This window comes from Ambystoma mexicanum, unplaced genomic scaffold (assembly GCF_040938575.1).
Source record: "Ambystoma mexicanum isolate Mex_15411 unplaced genomic scaffold, UKY_AmexF1_1 Mex_scaf84, whole genome shotgun sequence".
NCBI lineage: Eukaryota > Metazoa > Chordata > Amphibia > Caudata > Ambystomatidae > Ambystoma > Ambystoma mexicanum.
The window spans coordinates 797995-821581 of record NW_027182504.1 but is presented as its reverse complement, the minus strand read 5'-3'; the positions used below and the strand labels follow the sequence as shown (position 1 = coordinate 821581).

The window sequence follows — 23587 nt, the reverse complement described above, 5'->3', positions numbered from 1 at the left end:
CATGCTGCTTCCACTTTGTACATATTACTGAATAAATAAAGGTGAACATTTCAGAAATGGGGGCATAGCTCAGTTGTAGAGCATTTCACTGTAGATCAAAAGGTCCCTAGTTCAAATCTGGGTGGCCCCTTGTCCAACTGTTTTACCTGTAGAAATATTTTTTTAATTAAATAAATTGAAGTAAACATTTACAATCTTAGCATTTCATGTAATGAGCAACACATTTCTACATTTGAAATACTCCTGATCATCACCTGAAACATAGGGTAAACACCATTAAGCTGTTTAGGATTTCTTCATATGATACAAGCTGTGTTTTACATTCACCCAAGTTCTACTGGTGATATGATTAGTTTGAAATAGTCCATTGGAAGCTCATATGAATGTTATAAAACTGTGGTGGAAACCAATAATATGCCCTTAATGAAATGTATTAATTTGTACACCTGACCAGAAGTGCACTGATGTCATTAGTTCTACAAGTTCCATACAGTCACCCACTCTATCACCTTTTTAAAAAAGGGCAGTTTTCAGCATTCAAGGGTTTATGTCAGTGGTAGAGCGTAGGAGTGCTTTTCAAGAAGTCCCTGTTTCATAACCATATACCCTTTTCAATAGATCCTGTTAAAATGTTTTTCAGCCCAATGCACTGTAAGAAACAATAGGATATATCATCATTTCATATACACAACAATGAACAATTGGGTTTAACTATGCTCTTAGCACAAAATCAACAAACTGCAGTAGAGAAGCAGTTACATTTTGCAGAATTTTTGCATTTGACAAAAGATTTTTTTTCCATGTTCCAAGATCTACATGTGATACGAAATGTATGAATTCTTGCAATGGAAACCTCACTGTATTTTACCAAGGCAGATAAAGGACATCCTTTGCACCGCATATACTTATAAGGAGGGTTTGGTGGCTGAAAATGCTTTGCTTTGATGGTTGCTTGCACTTTGTACATATTACTGAATTAATAAAGGTGACCTTTTCAGAACTGGTGGTATAGCTCAGTAGTAGAGCATTTGCCTGCAGTTCAAGAGGTCCCTAGTTCAAATCTGGGTGCCCCCTTGTTCAACTGTTTTACCTGTAGAAATATTATTTTAATTAAATAAATTGAAGAAAACATTTACAATCTTAGCATTTTATGTAATGAGCAAAACATTTCTACATTTGAAATACTCCTGATCATCTCCTGAAACATAGGGTAAACACCATGAAACTGTTTAGGATTTCTTCATATGATACAAGCTGTGTTTTACATTCACCCAAGTTCTACTGGTGATATGATTAGTTTGAAATAGTCCATTGGAAGCTCATATGAATGTTATAAAACTGTGGTGGAAACCAATAATATGCTCTTAATGAAATGTATTAATTTGTACAGCTGACCAGAAGTGCACTGATGTCATTAGTTCTACAAGTTCCATACAGTCACCCACTCTATCACCTTTTTAAAAAAGGGCAGTTTTCAGCATTCAAGGGTTTAACTCAATGGTAGAGCGTAGGAGTGCAGTTCAAGAAGTCCCTGTTTCATAACCATATACCCTCGATACCCTCGTCAATACATCCTGTTAAAATGTTTTTCAACCCAATGTACTGTAAGAAACAATAGGATATATCATCATTTCATATAAAAAACAATGAACAATTGGGTTTAACTATGCTCTTAGCAGAAAATCAACAAACTGCAGTAGAGAAGCAGTTACGTTTTGCAGAATTTGTGCATTTGACAAACGTTTTTTTTTCCATGTTCCAAGATCTACATGTGATACGAAATGTATGAATTCTTGCAATGGAAACCTCACTGTATTTTACCAAGGCAGATAAAGGGCATCCTTCGCACCGCATATACTTATAAGGAGGGTTTGGTGGCTGAAAATGGTTTGCTTTGATGGTGATTGCATGTTGCTTGCACTTTGTACATATTACTGAATTAATAAAGGTGAACTTTTCAGACGTGGGGTATAGCTCAATGGTAGAGCATTTGACGGCAGATCAAGTGGTCCCTAGTTCAAATCTGGGTGCCCCCTTGTTCAACTGTTTTACCTGTAGAAATATTATTTTAATTAAATAAATTGAAGAAAACATTTACAATCTTAGCATTTAATGTAATGAGCAACACATTTCTACATTTGAAATACTCCTGATCATCTCCTGAAACATAGGGTAAAGACCATGAAACTGTTTAGGATTTCTTCATATGATACAAGCTGTGTTTTACATTCACCCAAGTTCTACTGGTGATATTATCAGTTTGAAATAGTCCATTGGAAGCTCATATGAATGTTATAAAACTGTGGTGGAAACCAATGATATGCTCTTAATGAAATGTATTAATTTGTACAGCTGACCAGAAGTGCACTGATGTCATTAGTTCTACAAGTTCCATACAGTCACCCACTCTATCACCTTTTTAAAAAAGGGCAGTTTTCAGCATTCAAGGGTTTGACTCAATGGTAGAGCGTAGGAGTGCAGTTCAAGAAGTCCCTGTTTCATAACCATATACCCTCGTCAATACATCCTGTTAAAATGTTTTCCAACCCAATGTACTGTAAGAAACAATAGGATATATCATCATTTCATATAAAAAACAATGAACAATTGGGTTTAACTATGCTCTTAGCACAAAATCAACAAACTGCAGTAGAGAAGCAGTTACGTTTTGCAGAATTTGTGCATTTGACAAAAGTTTTTTTTTCCATGTTCCAAGACCTACATGTGATACGAAATGTATGAATTCTTGCAATGGAAACCTCACTGTATTTTACCAAGGCAGATAAAGGACATCTTTTGTACCCCTTATACTTGTAAGGAGGGTTTGGTGTTTGAAAATGCATTGCTTTGAGGTTGATTGCATGTTGCTTCCACTTTGTACATATTCCTGAATTAATAAAGGTGAACTTTTCAGAACGGGGGGTATAGCTCAGTGGTAGAGCATTTGACTGCAGATCAAGTGGTCTCTAGTTCAAATCTGGGTGCCCCTTTGTTCAACTATTTTACCTGTAGAAAAAAAACATTTACAATCTTAGCATTTGATGTAATGAGCAACACATTTCTACATTTGAAATACTCCTGATCATCTCCTGAAACATAGGGTAAACACCATGAAACTGTTTAGGATTTCGTCATATGATACAAGCTGTGTTTTACATTCACCCAAGTTCTATTGGTGATATTATCAGTTTGAAATAGTCCATTGGAAGCTCATATGAATGTTATAAAACTGTGGTGGAAACCAATAATATGCCCTTAATGAAATGTATTAATTTGTACACCTCACCAGAAGTGCACTGATGTCATTAGTTCTACAAGTTCCATACAGTCACCCACTCTATCACCTTTTTAAAAAAGGGCAGTTTTCAGCATTCAAGGGTTTATGTCAGTGGTAGAGCGTAGGAGTGCTTTTCAAGAAGTCCCTGTTTCATAACCATATACCCTTTTCAATAGATCCTGTTAAAATGTTTTACAGCCAAATGCACTGTAAGAAACAATAGGATATATCATCATTTCATATACAAAACAAGGAACAATTGGGTTTAACTATGCTCTTAGCACAAAATCAACAAACTGCAGTAGAGAAGCAGTTACATTTTGCAGAATTTTTGCATTTGACAAAAGATTTTTTTTCCATGTTCCAAGATCTACATGTGATACGAAATGTATGAATTCTTGCAATGGAAACCTCACTGTATTTTACCAAGGCAGATAAAGGACATCCTTCGCACCGCATATACTTATAAGGAGGGTTTGGTGGCTGAAAATGCTTTGCTTTGATGGTTGCTTGCACTTTGTACATATTACTGAATTAATAAAGGGGACCTTTTCAGAACTGGGGGTATAGCTCAGTGGTAGAGCATTTGACTGCAGATCAAGAGGTCCCTAGTTCAAATCTGGGTGCCCCCTTGTTCAACTGTTTTACCTGTAGAAATATTATTTTAATTAAATAAATTGAAGAAAACATTTACAATCTTAGCATTTTATGTAATGAGCAAAACATTTCTACATTTGAAATACTCCTGATCATCTCCTGAAACATAGGGTAAACACCATGAAACTGTTTAGGATTTCTTCATATGATACAAGCTGTGTTTTACATTCACCCAAGTTCTACTGGTGATATGATTAGTTTGAAATAGTCCATTTGAAGCTCATATGAATGTTATAAAACTGTGGTGGAAACCAATAATATGCTCTTAATGAAATGTATTAATTTGTACAGCTGACCAGAAGTGCACTGATGTCATTAGTTCTACAAGTTCCATACAGTCACCCACTCTATCACCTTTTTAAAAAAGGGCAGTTTTCAGCATTCAAGGGTTTAACTCAATGGTAGAGCGTAGGAGTGCAGTTCAAGAAGTCCCTGTTTCATAACCATATACCCTCGTCAATACATCCTGTTAAAATGTTTTCCAACCCAATGTACTGTAAGAAACAATAGGATATATCATCATTTCATATAAAAAACAATGAACAATTGGGTTTAACTATGCTCTTAGCACAAAATCAACAAACTGCAGTAGAGAAGCAGTTACGTTTTGCAGAATTTGTGCATTTGACAAAAGTTTTTTTTTCCATGTTCCAAGATCTACATGTGATACGAAATGTATGAATTCTTGCAATGGAAACCTCACTGTATTTTACCAAGGCAGATAAAGGACATCTTTTGTACCCCTTATACTTATAAGGAGGGTTTGGTGGCTGAAAATGCATTGCTTTGAGGGTGATTGCATGTTGCTTGCACTTTGTACATATTACTGAATTAATAAAGGTAAACTTTTCAGAACTGGGAGTATAGCTCAGTGGTGGAGCATGTGACTGCAGATCAAGAAGTCCCTAGTTCAAATCTGGGTGCCCCCTTGTTCAACTGTTTTACCTATAGAAAAAAACATTTACAATCTTAGCATTTGATGTAATGAGCAACACATTTCTACATTTGAAATTCTCCTGATCATCTCCTGAAACATAGGGTAAACACCATGAAACTGTTTAGGATTTCGTCATATGATACAAGGTGTGTTTTACATTCACCCAAGTTCTACTGGTGATATTATCAGTTTGAAATAGTCCATTGGAAGCTCATATGAATGTTATAAAACTGTGGTGGAAACCAATAATATGCCCTTAATGAAATGTATTAATTTGTACAAATGACCAGAGGTGCACTGATGTCATTAGTTCTACAAGTTCCATACAGTCACCCACTCTATCACCTTTTTAAAAAAGGGCAGTTTTCAGCATTCAAGGGTTTATGTCAGTGGTAGAGCGTAGGAGTGCTTTTCAAGAAGTCCCTGTTTCATAACCATATACCCTCTTCAATAGATCCTGTTAATATGTTTTTCAACCCAATGCACTGTAAGAAACAATAGGATATATCATCATTTCATATACAAAACAATGAACAATTGGTTTTAACTATGCCCTTAGCACAAAATCAACAAACTGCAGTAGAGAAGCAGTTACATTTTGCAGAATTTGTGCATTTGAAAAAAGATTTTTTTTTCCATGTTCCAAGATCTACATGTGATACGAAATGTATGAATTCTTGCAATGAAAACCTCACTGTATTTTACCAAGGTAGATAAAGGACATCCTTCGCATCCCATATACTTATAAGGAGGGTTTGGTGGCTGAAAATGCATTGCTTTGATGGTGATTGCATGTTGCTTGCACTTTGTACATATTACTGAATTAATAAAGGTAACCTTTTCAGAACTGGGATTATAGCTCAGTGGTAGAGCATGTGACTGCAGATCAAGAGGTCCCTAGTTCAAATCTGGGTGCCCCCTTGTTCAACTGTTTTACCTATAGAAAAAAACATTTACAATCTTAGCATTTGATGTAATGAGCAACACATTTCCACATTTGAAATACTCCTTATCATCACCTGAAACTTAGGGTAAACACCATTAAGCTGTTTAGGATTTCTTCATATGATACAAGCTGTATTTTACATTCACCCAAGTTCTACTGGTGATATTATCAGTTTGAAATAGTCCATTGGAAGCTCATATGAATGTTATAAAACTGTGGTGGAAACCAATAATATGCCCTTAATGAAATTTATTAATTTGTACAGCTGACCAGAAGTGCACTGATGCCATTAGTTCTACAAGTTCCATACAGTCACCCACTCTATCACCTTTTTAAAAAAGGGCAGTTTTCAGCATTCAAGGGTTTAACTCAGTGGTAGAGCGTAGGAGTACAGTTCAAGAAGTTCCTGTTTCATAACCACATACCCTCATCAATAGATCCTGTTCAAATGTTTTTCAACCCAATGCACTGTAAGAAACAATAGGATATATAATCATTTCATATAAAAAACAATGAACAATTGGGTTTAACTATGCTCTTAGCACAAAATCAACAAACTGCAGTAGAGAAGCAGTTACGTTTTGCAGAATTTGTGCATTTGACAAAAGTTTTTTTTCCATGTTCCAAGATCTACATGTGATACGAAATGTATGAATTCTTGCAATGGAAACCTCACGGTATTTTACCAAGGCAGATAAAGGGCATCCTTCGCACCGGATATACTTATAAGGAGGGTTTGGTGGCTGAAAATGGTTTGCTTTGATGGTGATTGCATGTTGCTTGCACTTTGTACATATTACTGAATTAATAAAGGTGTACTTTTCAGAGGTGGGGTATAGCTCAGTGGTAGAGCATTTGACTGCAGATCAAGTGGTCTCTAGTTCAAATCTGGGTGCCCCTTTGTTCAACTATTTTACCTGTAGAAAAAAAAACATTTACAATCTTAGCATTTGATGTAATGAGCAACACATTTCTACATTTGAAATACTCCTGATCATCTCCTGAAACATAGGGTAAACACCATGAAACTGTTTAGGATTTCGTCATATGATACAAGCTGTGTTTTACATTCACCCAAGTTCTACTGGTGATATTATCAGTTTGAAATAGTCCATTGGAAGCTCATATGAATGTTATAAAACTGTGGTGGAAACCAATAATATCCCTTAATGAAATGTATTAATTTGTACAAATGACCAGAGGTGCACTGATGTCATTAGTTCTACAAGTTCCATACAGTCACCCACTCTATCACCTTTTTAAAAAAGGGCAGTTTTCAGCATTCAAGGGTTTATGTCAGTGGTAGAGCGTAGGAGTGCTTTTCATGAAGTCCCTGTTTCATAACCATATACCCTCTTCAATAGATCCTGTTAAAATGTTTTTCAACCCAATGCACTGTAAGAAACAATAGGATATATCATCATTTCATATACAAAACAATGAACAATTGGGTTTAACTATGCGCTTAGCACAAAATCAACAAACTGCAGTAGAGAAGCAGTTACATTTTGCAGAATTTGTGCATTTGACAAAAGATTTTTTTTCCATGTTCCAAGATCTACATGTGATACGCAATGTATGAATTCTTGCAATGGAAACCTCACTGTATTTTACCAAGGTAGATAAAGGACATCCTTCGCATCCCATATACTTATAAGGAGGGTTTGGTGGCTGAAAATGCATTGCTTTGATGGTGATTGCATGTTGCTTGCACTTTGTACATATTACTGAATTAATAAAGGTGAAATTTTCAGAACTGGGGGTATAGCTCAGTGGTAGAGCATTTGACTGCAGATCAAGAGTTCCCTAGTTCAAATCTGGGTGTCCCCTTGTTCAACTGTTTAACCTGTGGAATTTTTTTTTTAATTAAATAAATTGAAAAAAACATTTACAATCTTAGCATTTGATGTAATGAGCAACACATTTCCACATTTGAAATACTCCTGATCATCACCTGAAACATAGGGTAAACACCATTAAGCTGTTTAGGATTTCTTCATATGATACGAGCTGTGTTTTACATTCACCCAAGTTCTACTGGTGATATTATCAGTTTGAAATAGTCCATTGGAAGCTCATATGAATGTTATAAAACTGTGGTGGAAACCAATAATATGCTCTTAATGAAATGTATTAATTTGTACAGCTGACCAGAAGTGCACGGATGTCATTAGTTCTACAAGTTCCATACAGTCACCCACTCTCTATCACCTTTTTAAAAAAGGGCAGTTTTCAGCATTCAAGGGTTTAACTCAATGGTAGAGCGTAGGAGTGCAGTTCAAGAAGTCCCTGTTTCATAACCATATACCCTCATCAATACATCCTGTTAAAATGTTTTTCAACCCAATGTACTGTAAGAAACAATAGGATATATCATCATTTCATATAAAAAACAATGAACAATTGGGTTTAACTATGCTCTTAGCACAAAATCAACAAACTGCAGTAGAGAAGTAGTTACGTTTTGCAGAATTTGTGCATTTGACAAACGTTTTTTTTCCATGTTCCAAGATCTACATGTGATACGAAATGTATGAATTCTTGCAATGGAAACCTCACTGTATTTTACCAAGGCAGATAAAGGACATCTTTTGTACCCCTTATACTTATAAGGAGGGTTTGGTGGCTGAAAATTCATTGCTTTGAGGGTGATTGCATGTTGCTTCCACTTTGTTCATATTCCTGAATTAATAAAGGTAAACCTTTCAGAACTGGGGGTATAGCTCAGTGGTACAGCCTTTGACTGCAGATCAAGTGGTCTCTAGTTCAAATCTCGGTGCCCCCTTGTTCAACTGTTTTACCCGTAGAAAAAAAACATTTACAATCTTAGCATTTCATGTAATGAGCAACACATTTCTATATTTCAAATACTCCTGATCATCACCTGAAACATAGGGTAAACACCATTAAGCTGTTTATGATTTCTTCATATGATACAAGCTGTGTTTTACATTCATCCAAGTTCTACTGGTGATATGATCAGTTTGAAATAGTCCATTGGAAGCTCATATGAATGTTATAAAACTGTGGTGGAAACCAATAATGTGCCCTTAATGAAATGTATTAATTTGTACAGTTGACCAGAAGTGCACTGATGTCATTAGTTCTACAAGTTCCATAGAGTCACCCACTCTATCACCTTTTTAAAAAGGGCAGTTTTCAACATTCAAGGGTTTATGTCAGTGGTAGAGCGTAAGAGTGTCATTCAAGAAGTCCCTGTTTCATAACCATATACCCTCTTCAATAGATCCTGTTAAAATGTTTTTCAACCCAATGCACTGTAAGAAACAATAGGATATATCATCATTTCATACACAAAACAATGAACAATTGGGTTTAACTATGCTCTTAGCACAAACCCAACAAACTGCAGTAGAGAAGCAGTTACATTTTGCAGAATTTGTGCATTTGACAAAATATTTTTTTTCCATGTTCCAAGATCTACATGTGATACGAAATGTATGAATTCTTGCAATGGAAACCTCAATGTATTTTACCAAGGCAGATAAAGGACATCCTTTGCACCCCTGATACTTATAAGGATGGTTTGGTGGCTGAACATGCATTGCTTTGATGGTGATTGCATGCTGCTTCCACTTTGTACATATTACTGAATAAATAAAGGTGAACATTTCAGAAATGGGGGCATAGCTCAGTTGTAGAGCATTTCACTGTAGATCAAAAGGTCCCTAGTTCAAATCTGGGTGGCCCCTTGTCCAACTGTTTTACCTGTAGAAATATTTTTTTAATTAAATAAATTGAAGTAAACATTTACAATCTTAGCATTTCATGTAATGAGCAACACATTTCTACATTTGAAATACTCCTGATCATCACCTGAAACATAGGGTAAACACCATTAAGCTGTTTAGGATTTCTTCATATGATACAAGCTGTGTTTTACATTCACCCAAGTTCTACTGGTGATATGATTAGTTTGAAATAGTCCATTGGAAGCTCATATGAATGTTATAAAACTGTGGTGGAAACCAATAATATGCCCTTAATGAAATGTATTAATTTGTACACCTGACCAGAAGTGCACTGATGTCATTAGTTCTACAAGTTCCATACAGTCACCCACTCTATCACCTTTTTAAAAAAGGGCAGTTTTCAGCATTCAAGGGTTTATGTCAGTGGTAGAGCGTAGGAGTGCTTTTCAAGAAGTCCCTGTTTCATAACCATATACCCTTTTCAATAGATCCTGTTAAAATGTTTTTCAGCCCAATGCACTGTAAGAAACAATAGGATATATCATCATTTCATATACAAAACAATGAACAATTGGGTTTAACTATGCTCTTAGCACAAAATCAACAAACTGCAGTAGAGAAGCAGTTACATTTTGCAGAATTTTTGCATTTGACAAAAGATTTTTTTTCCATGTTCCAAGATCTACATGTGATACGAAATGTATGAATTCTTGCAATGGAAACCTCACTGTATTTTACCAAGGCAGATAAAGGACATCCTTTGCACCGCATATACTTATAAGGAGGGTTTGGTGGCTGAAAATGCTTTGCTTTGATGGTTGCTTGCACTTTGTACATATTACTGAATTAATAAAGGTGACCTTTTCAGAACTGGTGGTATAGCTCAGTAGTAGAGCATTTGCCTGCAGTTCAAGAGGTCCCTAGTTCAAATCTGGGTGCCCCCTTGTTCAACTGTTTTACCTGTAGAAATATTATTTTAATTAAATAAATTGAAGAAAACATTTACAATCTTAGCATTTTATGTAATGAGCAAAACATTTCTACATTTGAAATACTCCTGATCATCTCCTGAAACATAGGGTAAACACCATGAAACTGTTTAGGATTTCTTCATATGATACAAGCTGTGTTTTACATTCACCCAAGTTCTACTGGTGATATGATTAGTTTGAAATAGTCCATTGGAAGCTCATATGAATGTTATAAAACTGTGGTGGAAACCAATAATATGCTCTTAATGAAATGTATTAATTTGTACAGCTGACCAGAAGTGCACTGATGTCATTAGTTCTACAAGTTCCATACAGTCACCCACTCTATCACCTTTTTAAAAAAGGGCAGTTTTCAGCATTCAAGGGTTTAACTCAATGGTAGAGCGTAGGAGTGCAGTTCAAGAAGTCCCTGTTTCATAACCATATACCCTCGTCAATACATCCTGTTAAAATGTTTTTCAACCCAATGTACTGTAAGAAACAATAGGATATATCATCATTTCATATAAAAAACAATGAACAATTGGGTTTAACTATGCTCTTAGCAGAAAATCAACAAACTGCAGTAGAGAAGCAGTTACGTTTTGCAGAATTTGTGCATTTGACAAACGTTTTTTTTTTCCATGTTCCAAGATCTACATGTGATACGAAATGTATGAATTCTTGCAATGGAAACCTCACTGTATTTTACCAAGGCAGATAAAGGGCATCCTTCGCACCGCATATACTTATAAGGAGGGTTTGGTGGCTGAAAATGGTTTGCTTTGATGGTGATTGCATGTTGCTTGCACTTTGTACATATTACTGAATTAATAAAGGTGAACTTTTCAGACGTGGGGTTTAGCTCAATGGTAGAGCATTTGACGGCAGATCAAGAGGTCCCTAGTTCAAATCTGGGTGCCCCCTTGTTCAACTGTTTTACCTGTAGAAATATTATTTTAATTAAATAAATTGAAGAAAACATTTACAATCTTAGCATTTAATGTAATGAGCAACACATTTCTACATTTGAAATACTCCTGATCATCTCCTGAAACATAGGGTAAAGACCATGAAACTGTTTAGGATTTCTTCATATGATACAAGCTGTGTTTTACATTCACCCAAGTTCTACTGGTGATATTATCAGTTTGAAATAGTCCATTGGAAGCTCATATGAATGTTATAAAACTGTGGTGGAAACCAATGATATGCTCTTAATGAAATGTATTAATTTGTACAGCTGACCAGAAGTGCACTGATGTCATTAGTTCTACAAGTTCCATACAGTCACCCACTCTATCACCTTTTTAAAAAAGGGCAGTTTTCAGCATTCAAGGGTTTGACTCAATGGTAGAGCGTAGGAGTGCAGTTCAAGAAGTCCCTGTTTCATAACCATATACCCTCGTCAATACATCCTGTTAAAATGTTTTCCAACCCAATGTACTGTAAGAAACAATAGGATATATCATCATTTCATATAAAAAACAATGAACAATTGGGTTTAACTATGCTCTTAGCACAAAATCAACAAACTGCAGTAGAGAAGCAGTTACGTTTTGCAGAATTTGTGCATTTGACAAAAGTTTTTTTTTCCATGTTCCAAGATCTACATGTGATACGAAATGTATGAATTCTTGCAATGGAAACCTCACTGTATTTTACCAAGGCAGATAAAGGACATCTTTTGTACCCCTTATACTTGTAAGGAGGGTTTGGTGTTTGAAAATGCATTGCTTTGAGGTTGATTGCATGTTGCTTCCACTTTGTACATATTCCTGAATTAATAAAGGTGAACTTTTCAGAACGGGGGGTATAGCTCAGTGGTAGAGCATTTGACTGCAGATCAAGTGGTCTCTAGTTCAAATCTGGGTGCCCCTTTGTTCAACTATTTTACCTGTAGAAAAAAAACATTTACAATCTTAGCATTTGATGTAATGAGCAACACATTTCTACATTTGAAATACTCCTGATCATCTCCTGAAACATAGGGTAAACACCATGAAACTGTTTAGGATTTCGTCATATGATACAAGCTGTGTTTTACATTCACCCAAGTTCTATTGGTGATATTATCAGTTTGAAATAGTCCATTGGAAGCTCATATGAATGTTATAAAACTGTGGTGGAAACCAATAATATGCCCTTAATGAAATGTATTAATTTGTACACCTCACCAGAAGTGCACTGATGTCATTAGTTCTACAAGTTCCATACAGTCACCCACTCTATCACCTTTTTAAAAAAGGGCAGTTTTCAGCATTCAAGGGTTTATGTCAGTGGTAGAGCGTAGGAGTGCTTTTCAAGAAGTCCCTGTTTCATAACCATATACCCTTTTCAATAGATCCTGTTAAAATGTTTTACAGCCAAATGCACTGTAAGAAACAATAGGATATATCATCATTTCATATACAAAACAAGGAACAATTGGGTTTAACTATGCTCTTAGCACAAAATCAACAAACTGCAGTAGAGAAGCAGTTACATTTTGCAGAATTTTTGCATTTGACAAAAGATTTTTTTTCCATGTTCCAAGATCTACATGTGATACGAAATGTATGAATTCTTGCAATGGAAACCTCACTGTATTTTACCAAGGCAGATAAAGGACATCCTTCGCACCGCATATACTTATAAGGAGGGTTTGGTGGCTGAAAATGCTTTGCTTTGATGGTTGCTTGCACTTTGTACATATTACTGAATTAATAAAGGGGACCTTTTCAGAACTGGGGGTATAGCTCAGTGGTAGAGCATTTGACTGCAGATCAAGAGGTCCCTAGTTCAAATCTGGGTGCCCCCTTGTTCAACTGTTTTACCTGTAGAAATATTATTTTAATTAAATAAATTGAAGAAAACATTTACAATCTTAGCATTTTATGTAATGAGCAAAACATTTCTACATTTGAAATACTCCTGATCATCTCCTGAAACATAGGGTAAACACCATGAAACTGTTTAGGATTTCTTCATATGATACAAGCTGTGTTTTACATTCACCCAAGTTCTACTGGTGATATGATTAGTTTGAAATAGTCCATTTGAAGCTCATATGAATGTTATAAAACTGTGGTGGAAACCAATAATATGCTCTTAATGAAATGTATTAATTTGTACAGCTGACCAGAAGTGCACTGATGTCATTAGTTCTACAAGTTCCATACAGTCACCCACTCTATCACCTTTTTAAAAAAGGGCAGTTTTCAGCATTCAAGGGTTTAACTCAATGGTAGAGCGTAGGAGTGCAGTTCAAGAAGTCCCTGTTTCATAACCATATACCCTCGTCAATACATCCTGTTAAAATGTTTTCCAACCCAATGTACTGTAAGAAACAATAGGATATATCATCATTTCATATAAAAAACAATGAACAATTGGGTTTAACTATGCTCTTAGCACAAAATCAACAAACTGCAGTAGAGAAGCAGTTACGTTTTGCAGAATTTGTGCATTTGACAAAAGTTTTTTTTTCCATGTTCCAAGATCTACATGTGATACGAAATGTATGAATTCTTGCAATGGAAACCTCACTGTATTTTACCAAGGCAGATAAAGGACATCTTTTGTACCCCTTATACTTATAAGGAGGGTTTGGTGGCTGAAAATGCATTGCTTTGAGGGTGATTGCATGTTGCTTGCACTTTGTACATATTACTGAATTAATAAAGGTAAACTTTTCAGAACTGGGAGTATAGCTCAGTGGTGGAGCATGTGACTGCAGATCAAGAAGTCCCTAGTTCAAATCTGGGTGCCCCCTTGTTCAACTGTTTTACCTATAGAAAAAAACATTTACAATCTTAGCATTTGATGTAATGAGCAACACATTTCTACATTTGAAATTCTCCTGATCATCTCCTGAAACATAGGGTAAACACCATGAAACTGTTTAGGATTTCGTCATATGATACAAGGTGTGTTTTACATTCACCCAAGTTCTACTGGTGATATTATCAGTTTGAAATAGTCCATTGGAAGCTCATATGAATGTTATAAAACTGTGGTGGAAACCAATAATATGCCCTTAATGAAATGTATTAATTTGTACAAATGACCAGAGGTGCACTGATGTCATTAGTTCTACAAGTTCCATACAGTCACCCACTCTATCACCTTTTTAAAAAAGGGCAGTTTTCAGCATTCAAGGGTTTATGTCAGTGGTAGAGCGTAGGAGTGCTTTTCAAGAAGTCCCTGTTTCATAACCATATACCCTCTTCAATAGATCCTGTTAATATGTTTTTCAACCCAATGCACTGTAAGAAACAATAGGATATATCATCATTTCATATACAAAACAATGAACAATTGGTTTTAACTATGCCCTTAGCACAAAATCAACAAACTGCAGTAGAGAAGCAGTTACATTTTGCAGAATTTGTGCATTTGAAAAAAGATTTTTTTTTCCATGTTCCAAGATCTACATGTGATACGAAATGTATGAATTCTTGCAATGAAAACCTCACTGTATTTTACCAAGGTAGATAAAGGACATCCTTCGCATCCCATATACTTATAAGGAGGGTTTGGTGGCTGAAAATGCATTGCTTTGATGGTGATTGCATGTTGCTTGCACTTTGTACATATTACTGAATTAATAAAGGTAACCTTTTCAGAACTGGGATTATAGCTCAGTGGTAGAGCATGTGACTGCAGATCAAGAGGTCCCTAGTTCAAATCTGGGTGCCCCCTTGTTCAACTGTTTTACCTATAGAAAAAAACATTTACAATCTTAGCATTTGATGTAATGAGCAACACATTTCCACATTTGAAATACTCCTTATCATCACCTGAAACTTAGGGTAAACACCATTAAGCTGTTTAGGATTTCTTCATATGATACAAGCTGTATTTTACATTCACCCAAGTTCTACTGGTGATATTATCAGTTTGAAATAGTCCATTGGAAGCTCATATGAATGTTATAAAACTGTGGTGGAAACCAATAATATGCCCTTAATGAAATTTATTAATTTGTACAGCTGACCAGAAGTGCACTGATGCCATTAGTTCTACAAGTTCCATACAGTCACCCACTCTATCACCTTTTTAAAAAAGGGCAGTTTTCAGCATTCAAGGGTTTAACTCAGTGGTAGAGCGTAGGAGTACAGTTCAAGAAGTTCCTGTTTCATAACCACATACCCTCATCAATAGATCCTGTTCAAATGTTTTTCAACCCAATGCACTGTAAGAAACAATAGGATATATAATCATTTCATATAAAAAACAATGAACAATTGGGTTTAACTATGCTCTTAGCACAAAATCAACAAACTGCAGTAGAGAAGCAGTTACGTTTTGCAGAATTTGTGCATTTGACAAAAGTTTTTTTTCCATGTTCCAAGATCTACATGTGATACGAAATGTATGAATTCTTGCAATGGAAACCTCACTGTATTTTACCAAGGCAGATAAAGGGCATCCTTCGCACCGCATATACTTATAAGGAGGGTTTGGTGGCTGAAAATGGTTTGCTTTGATGGTGATTGCATGTTGCTTGCACTTTGTACATATTACTGAATTAATAAAGGTGTACTTTTCAGAGGTGGGGTATAGCTCAGTGGTAGAGCATTTGACTGCAGATCAAGTGGTCTCTAGTTCAAATCTGGGTGCCCCTTTGTTCAACTATTTTACCTGTAGAAAAAAAAACATTTACAATCTTAGCATTTGATGTAATGAGCAACACATTTCTACATTTGAAATACTCCTGATCATCTCCTGAAACATAGGGTAAACACCATGAAACTGTTTAGGATTTCGTCATATGATACAAGCTGTGTTTTACATTCACCCAAGTTCTACTGGTGATATTATCAGTTTGAAATAGTCCATTGGAAGCTCATATGAATGTTATAAAACTGTGGTGGAAACCAATAATATCCCTTAATGAAATGTATTAATTTGTACAAATGACCAGAGGTGCACTGATGTCATTAGTTCTACAAGTTCCATACAGTCACCCACTCTATCACCTTTTTAAAAAAGGGCAGTTTTCAGCATTCAAGGGTTTATGTCAGTGGTAGAGCGTAGGAGTGCTTTTCATGAAGTCCCTGTTTCATAACCATATACCCTCTTCAATAGATCCTGTTAAAATGTTTTTCAACCCAATGCACTGTAAGAAACAATAGGATATATCATCATTTCATATACAAAACAATGAACAATTGGGTTTAACTATGCGCTTAGCACAAAATCAACAAACTGCAGTAGAGAAGCAGTTACATTTTGCAGAATTTGTGCATTTGACAAAAGATTTTTTTTCCATGTTCCAAGATCTACATGTGATACGCAATGTATGAATTCTTGCAATGGAAACCTCACTGTATTTTACCAAGGTAGATAAAGGACATCCTTCGCATCCCATATACTTATAAGGAGGGTTTGGTGGCTGAAAATGCATTGCTTTGATGGTGATTGCATGTTGCTTGCACTTTGTACATATTACTGAATTAATAAAGGTGAAATTTTCAGAACTGGGGGTATAGCTCAGTGGTAGAGCATTTGACTGCAGATCAAGAGTTCCCTAGTTCAAATCTGGGTGTCCCCTTGTTCAACTGTTTAACCTGTGGAATTTTTTTTTTAATTAAATAAATTGAAAAAAACATTTACAATCTTAGCATTTGATGTAATGAGCAACACATTTCCACATTTGAAATACTCCTGATCATCACCTGAAACATAGGGTAAACACCATTAAGCTGTTTAGGATTTCTTCATATGATACGAGCTGTGTTTTACATTCACCCAAGTTCTACTGGTGATATTATCAGTTTGAAATAGTCCATTGGAAGCTCATATGAATGTTATAAAACTGTGGTGGAAACCAATAATATGCCCTTAATGAAATGTATTAATTTGTACAGCTGACCAGAAGTTCACTGATGTCATTAGTTCTACAAGTTCCATACAGTCACCCACTCTATCACCTTTTTAAAAAAGGGCAGTTTTCAGCATTCAAGGGTTTAACTCAGTGGTAGAGCGTAGGAGTACAGTTCAAGAAGTTCCTGTTTCATAACCATATACCCTCATCAATAGATCCTGTTAAAATGTTTTTCAACCCAATGCACTGTAAGAAACAATAGGATATATCATAATTTCATATAAAAAACAATGAACAATTGGGTTTAACTATGCTCTTAGCACAAAATCAACAAACTGCAGTAGAGAAGCAGTTACGTTTTGCAGAATTTGTGCATTTGACAAAAGTTTTTTTTCCATGTTCCAAGATCTACATGTGAAACGAAATGTATGAATTCTTGCAATGGAAACCTCACTGTATTTTACCAAGGCAGATAAAGGACATATTTTGTACCCCTTATACATATAATGAGGGTTTGGTGGCTGAAAATGAATTGCTTTGATGGTGATTGCATGTTGCTTCCACTTTGTACATATTACTGAATAAATAAAGGTGAACATTTCAGAAATGGGGTTATAGCTCAGGGGTCGAGCATTTCACTGCATATCAAGAGGTCCCTGGTTCAAATCTGGGTGCCCCCTTGTCCAACTGTTTTACCTGTAGAAATATTTATCAATTAAATAAATTGAAGTAAACATTTACAATCTTAGCATTTTATGTAATGAGCAACACTTTTCTACATTTGAAATACTCCTGATCATCACCTGAAACATAGGGTAAACACCATTAAGCTTTTTAGGATTTCTTCATATGATACAAGCTGTGTTTTACATTCACCCAAGTTCTACTGGTGATATGATCAGTTTGAAATAGTGCATTGGAAGCTCATATGAATGTTACAAAACTGTGGTGGAAACCAATAATGTGCCCTTAATGAACTGTATTAATTTGTACAGCTGACCAGAAGTGCACTGATGTCATTAGTTCTACAAGTTCCATAGAGTCACCCACTCTATCACCTTTTTAAAAAAGGGCAGTTTTCAGCATTGAACGGTTTATGTCATTGGTAGAGCGTAGGAGTGTAGTTCAAGAAGTCCCTATTTCATAACCATGTACCCTCTTCAATTGATACTGTTAAAATGTTTTTCAACCCAATGCACTGTAAGAAACAATAGGATATATCATCATTTCATGTACAAAACAATGAACAATTGGGTTTAACTATGCTCTTAGCACAACATCAACACACTGCAGTAGAGAAGCAGTTACATTTTGCAGAATTTGTGCATTTGACAAAATATTTTTTTTCCATGTTCCAAGATCTACATGTGATACGAAATGTATGAATTCTTGCAATGGAAACCTCACTGTATTTTATGAAGGCAGATAAAGGACATCTTTTGTACCCCTTATACTTATAAGGAGGGTTTGGTGGCTGAAAATGCATTGCCTTGATGGTGATTGCATGTTGCTTTAACTTTGTACTTTTTACTGAATTAATAAAGGTGAAAATTTCAGAACTGGGCGTATAGTTCAGTGGTAGAGCATTTGACTGCAGATCAAAAGGTCCCTAATTGAAATCTGGCTGATCATCTCCTGAAACATGGGGTAAACACCATTAAGCTGTTTAGGATTTCTTCATATGATACAAGCTGTGTTTTACATTCACCCAAGTTCTACTGGTGATATTATCAGTTTGAAATAGTCCATTGGAAGCTCATATGAACGTTATAAAACTGTGGTGGAAACCAAAAATATGCCCTTAATGAAATGTATTAATTTCTCCAGGTGACCAGAAGTGCACTGATGTCATTAGTTTGACAAGTTCCATACAGTCACCCACTCGATCACTTTTTTTAAAAAGGGCAGTTTTTAGCATTCAAGGGTTTAACTCAGTGGTAGAGCGTAGGAATGCAGTTCAAGAAGTCCCTGATTCATAACCATATATCCTCTTCAATAGATCCTGTTAAAATGTTTTTCAACCCAATGTACTGTAAGAAACAATAGGATATATAATCATTTCATATAAAAAACAATGAACAATTGGGTTTAACTATGCTCTTAGCACAAAATCAAAAAACTGCAGTAGAGAAGCAGTTACGTTTTGCAGAATTTGTGCATTTGACAAAAGTTTTTTTTCCATGTTCCAAGATCTACATGTGATACGAAATGTATGAATTCTTGCAATAGAAACCTCACTGTATTTTACCAAGGCAGATAAAGGACATCCTTCACACCCCATATACCTATAAGGAGGGTTTGGTGGCTGAAAATGCTTTGCTTTGATGGTGATTGCATGTTGCTTGCACTTTGTACATATTACTGAATTAGTAAAGGTAAACATTTTAGAACTGCAGGTATAGCTCAGTGGTAGAGCATTTGACTGCAGATCAAGAGGTCCCTCGTTCAAATCTGAGTGCCCCCTGGTCCAACTGTTGCACCTGTAGAAATATTTTTTTAATTGAAGAAAATATTTACAATCTTAGCATTTTATGTAATGAGCAACACCTTTCTATATTTCAAATACTCCTGATCATCTCCTGAAACATAGGGTAAACACCATTAAGCTGTTTCGGATTTCTTCGTATGATAGAAGCTGTGTATTACATTCACCCAAGTTCTACTGGTGATATTATCAGTTTGAAATAGTCCATTGGAAGCTCATATGAATGTTCTAAACCTGTGGTGGAAACCAATAATATGCCCTTAATGAAATGTATTCATTTGTACAGCTGACCAGAAGTGCACTGATGTCATTAGTTCTACAAGTTCCATACAGTCACCCACCCTATCACCTTTTTAAAAAAGGGCGGTTTTCAGCAATCAAGGGTTTAACTCAGTGGTAGAGCGTAGGAATGCAGTTCAAGAAGTCCCTAATTCATAACCATATATCCTCTTCAATAGATCCTGTTAAAATGTTTTTCAACCCAATGCACTGTAAGAAACAATAGGATATATAATCATTTCATATAAAAAACAATGAACAATTGGGTTTAACTATGCTCTTAGCACAAAATCAACAAACTGCAGTAGAGAAGCAGTTACGTTTTGCAGAATTTGTGCATTTGACAAAAGTTTTTTTTCCATGTTCCAAGATCTACATGTGATACGAAATGTATGAATTCTTGCAATAGAAACCTCACTGTATTTTACCAAGGCAGATAAAGGACATCCTTCGCACCCCATATACCTATAAGGAGGGTTTGGTGGCTGAAAATGCTTTGCTTTCATGGTGATTGCATGTTGCTTGCACTTTGTACATATTACTGAATTAGTAAAGGTGAACATTTAAGAAGTGGGGGTATAGCTCAGTGGTAGAGCATTTGACTGCGGTTCAAGAGGACCCTAGTTCGAATCTGGGTGCCCCCTGGTCCAACTGTTGTACCTGTAGAAATATTGTTTTAAATAAATTGAAGAAAACATTTACAATCTTAGCATTTTATGTAATGAGCAACGCATTTCTACATTTGAAATACTCCTGATCATCTTCTGAAACATAGTGTAAACACCATTAAGCTGTTTCTCATTTCTTCGTATGATACAAGCTGTGTATTACCTTCACCCAAGTTCTTCTGGTAATATTATCACTTTGAAATAGTTCATTGGAGGCTCATATGAAAGTTATAAAACTTTGGTAGAAACCAATAATATGCCCTTAATAAAATGTATTAATTTGTACAGCTGCCCACAAGTGCACTGATGTCATTAGTTCTACAAGTTCCATACAGTCACCCACTCTATCACTTTTTTTAAAAAGGGCAATTTTCAGCATTCAAGGGTTTATGTCAGTGGTAGAGCGTAGGAGTGCAGTTCAAGAAGTCCCTGTTTCATAACCATATACCCTCTTCAATAGATCCTGTAAAATGTTTTTGAACCCAATGCACTGTAAGAAACGATAGGATATATCATCATTTTGTGTAAAAAACAATGAACAATTGGGTTTAACTATGCTCTTAGCACAAAATCAACAAACTGCAGTAGAGAAGCAGTTACGTTTTGCAGAATTTGTGCATTTGACAAAAGTTTTTTTTTCCATGTTCCAAGATCTACATGTGATACGAAATGTATGAATTCTTGCAATGGAAACCTCACTGTATTTTACCAAGGCAGATAAAGGACATCCTTCGCACCCCATATACTTATATGGAGGGTTTGGTGGCTGAAAATGCATTGCTTTGATGGTGATTGCATGTTGCTTGCACTTTGTACATATTACTGAATTAATAAAGGTGAACATTTTAGAACTGCAGGTATAGCTCAGTGGTAGAGCATTTGACTGCAGATCAAGAGGTTCCTCGTTCAAATCTGAGTACCACCTGTTGCACCTGTAGAAATATTTTTTTAATTGAAGAAAATATTTACAATCTTAGCATTTTATGTAATGAGCAACACGTTTCTATATTTGAAATACTCCTGATCATCTCCTGAAACATAGGGTAAACACCATTAAGCTGTTTCGGATTTCTTCGTATGATACAAGCTGTGTATTACATTCACCCAAGTTCCACTGGTGATATTATCAGTTTGAAATAGTCCATTGGAAGCTCATATGAATGTTATAAACCTGTGGTGGAAACCAATAATATGCCCTTAATGAAATGTATTCATTTGTACAGCTGACCAGAAGTGCACTGATGTCATTAGTTCTACAAGTTCCATACAGTCACCCACTCTATCACCTTTTTAAAAAAGAGCAGTTTTCAGCATTCAAGGGTTTATGTCAGTGGTAGAGGGTAGGAGTGCAGTTCAAGAAGTCCCTGTTTCATAACCATATACCCTCTTCAATAGATCCTGTTTCAATATTTTTCAACCCAATGCACTGTAAGAAACAATAGGATATATCATCATTTCGTATAAAAAACAATGAACAATTGGGTTTAACTACGCTCTTAGCACAAAATCAACAAACTGCAGTAGAGAAGCAGTTACGTTTTGCAGAATTTGTGCATTTGACAAACGTTTTTTTCCATGTTCTAAGATCTACATGTGATACGAAATGTATGAATTCTTGCAATGGAAACCTCACTGTATTTTACCAAGGCAGATAAAAGACATCTTGTGTATCCCTTATAGTTATAAGGAGGGTTTGGTGGCTGAAAATGCATTGCTTTGATGGTGATTGCATGTTGCTTCCACTTTGTACATATTACTGAATTAATAAAGGAGAACATTTCAGAACTGGGGGTATAGTTCAGTGGTAGAGCATTTGACTGCAGATCAAGAGGTCCCTAGTTCAAATCTGGGTGCCCCCTTGTCCACTCTTTTACCTGTAGAAATATTTATTTAATTAAATAAATTGAAGAAAACATTTACAATCTTAGCATTTTATGTAATGAGCAACACATTTCTACATTTGAAATACTCCTGATCATCTCCTGAAACATAGGGTAAACACCATTAAGCTGTTTAGGATTTCTTCATATGATACAAGCTGTGTTTTACATTTACCGAAGTCCTACTGGTGATATTATCAGTTTGAAATAGTCCATTGGAAGCTCATATGAACGTTATAAAACTCTGGTGGAAACCAATAATATGCCCTTAATGAAAATGAAATGTATTCATTTGTCCAGCTGACCAGAAGTGTACTGATGTCATTAGTTCTACAAGTTCCATACAGTCACCCACTCTATCACTTTTTTTAAAAACGGGCAGTTTTCAGCATTCAAGGGTTTATGTCAGTGGTAGAGGGTAGGAGTGCAGTTCAAGAAGTCCCTGTTTCATAACCATATACCCTCTTCAATAGATCCTGTTAAAATGTTTTTCAACCCAATGCACTGTAAGAAACAATAAAATATATCATCATTTCATATACAAAACAATGAACAATTGGGTTTAACTATGCTCTTAGCACAAAATCAACAAACTGCAATAGAGAAGCAGTTACGTTTTGCAGAATTTGTGCATTTGACAAAAGTTTTTTTTTCCATGTTCCAAGATCTACATGTGATACGAAATGTATGAATTCTTGCAATGGAAACCTCACTGTATTTTACCAAGGCAGATAAAGGGCATCCTTCGCACCGCATATACTTATAAGGAGGGTTTGGTGGCTGAAAATGGTTTGCTTTGATGGTGATTGCATGTTGCTTGCACTTTGTACATATTACTGAATTAATAAAGGTGAACTTTTCAGACGTGGGGTATAGCTCAATGGTAGAGCATTTGACGGCAGATCAAGAGGTCCCTAGTTCAAATCTGGGTGCCCCCTTGTTCAACTGTTTTACCTGTAGAAA

At 35.7% G+C, this 23587-nt stretch overlaps 6 non-coding genes across 6 annotated transcripts; all 6 read left to right on the top strand.

Moving 5' to 3' along the window:
* The first annotated feature begins 3837 nt into the window (after positions 1–3837).
* Positions 3838–3909, top strand: TRNAC-GCA (transfer RNA cysteine (anticodon GCA)). The gene has a single exon. It is a non-coding gene; the product is annotated as a tRNA-Cys (tRNA).
* Positions 3910–7575: 3666 nt separating this feature from the next.
* Positions 7576–7647, top strand: TRNAC-GCA (transfer RNA cysteine (anticodon GCA)). Its single transcript has one exon. It is a non-coding gene; the product is annotated as a tRNA-Cys (tRNA).
* A 5582-nt stretch (positions 7648–13229) lies between these two features.
* On the top strand, positions 13230–13301 carry TRNAC-GCA (transfer RNA cysteine (anticodon GCA)). Its single transcript has one exon. It is a non-coding gene; the product is annotated as a tRNA-Cys (tRNA).
* Positions 13302–16967: 3666 nt separating this feature from the next.
* Positions 16968–17039, top strand: TRNAC-GCA (transfer RNA cysteine (anticodon GCA)). Its single transcript has one exon. It is a non-coding gene; the product is annotated as a tRNA-Cys (tRNA).
* Positions 17040–20648: 3609 nt separating this feature from the next.
* Positions 20649–20720, top strand: TRNAR-GCG (transfer RNA arginine (anticodon GCG)). The gene has a single exon. It is a non-coding gene; the product is annotated as a tRNA-Arg (tRNA).
* Positions 20721–22531: 1811 nt separating this feature from the next.
* On the top strand, positions 22532–22603 carry TRNAC-GCA (transfer RNA cysteine (anticodon GCA)). The gene has a single exon. It is a non-coding gene; the product is annotated as a tRNA-Cys (tRNA).
* Positions 22604–23587: the final 984 nt, after the last annotated feature.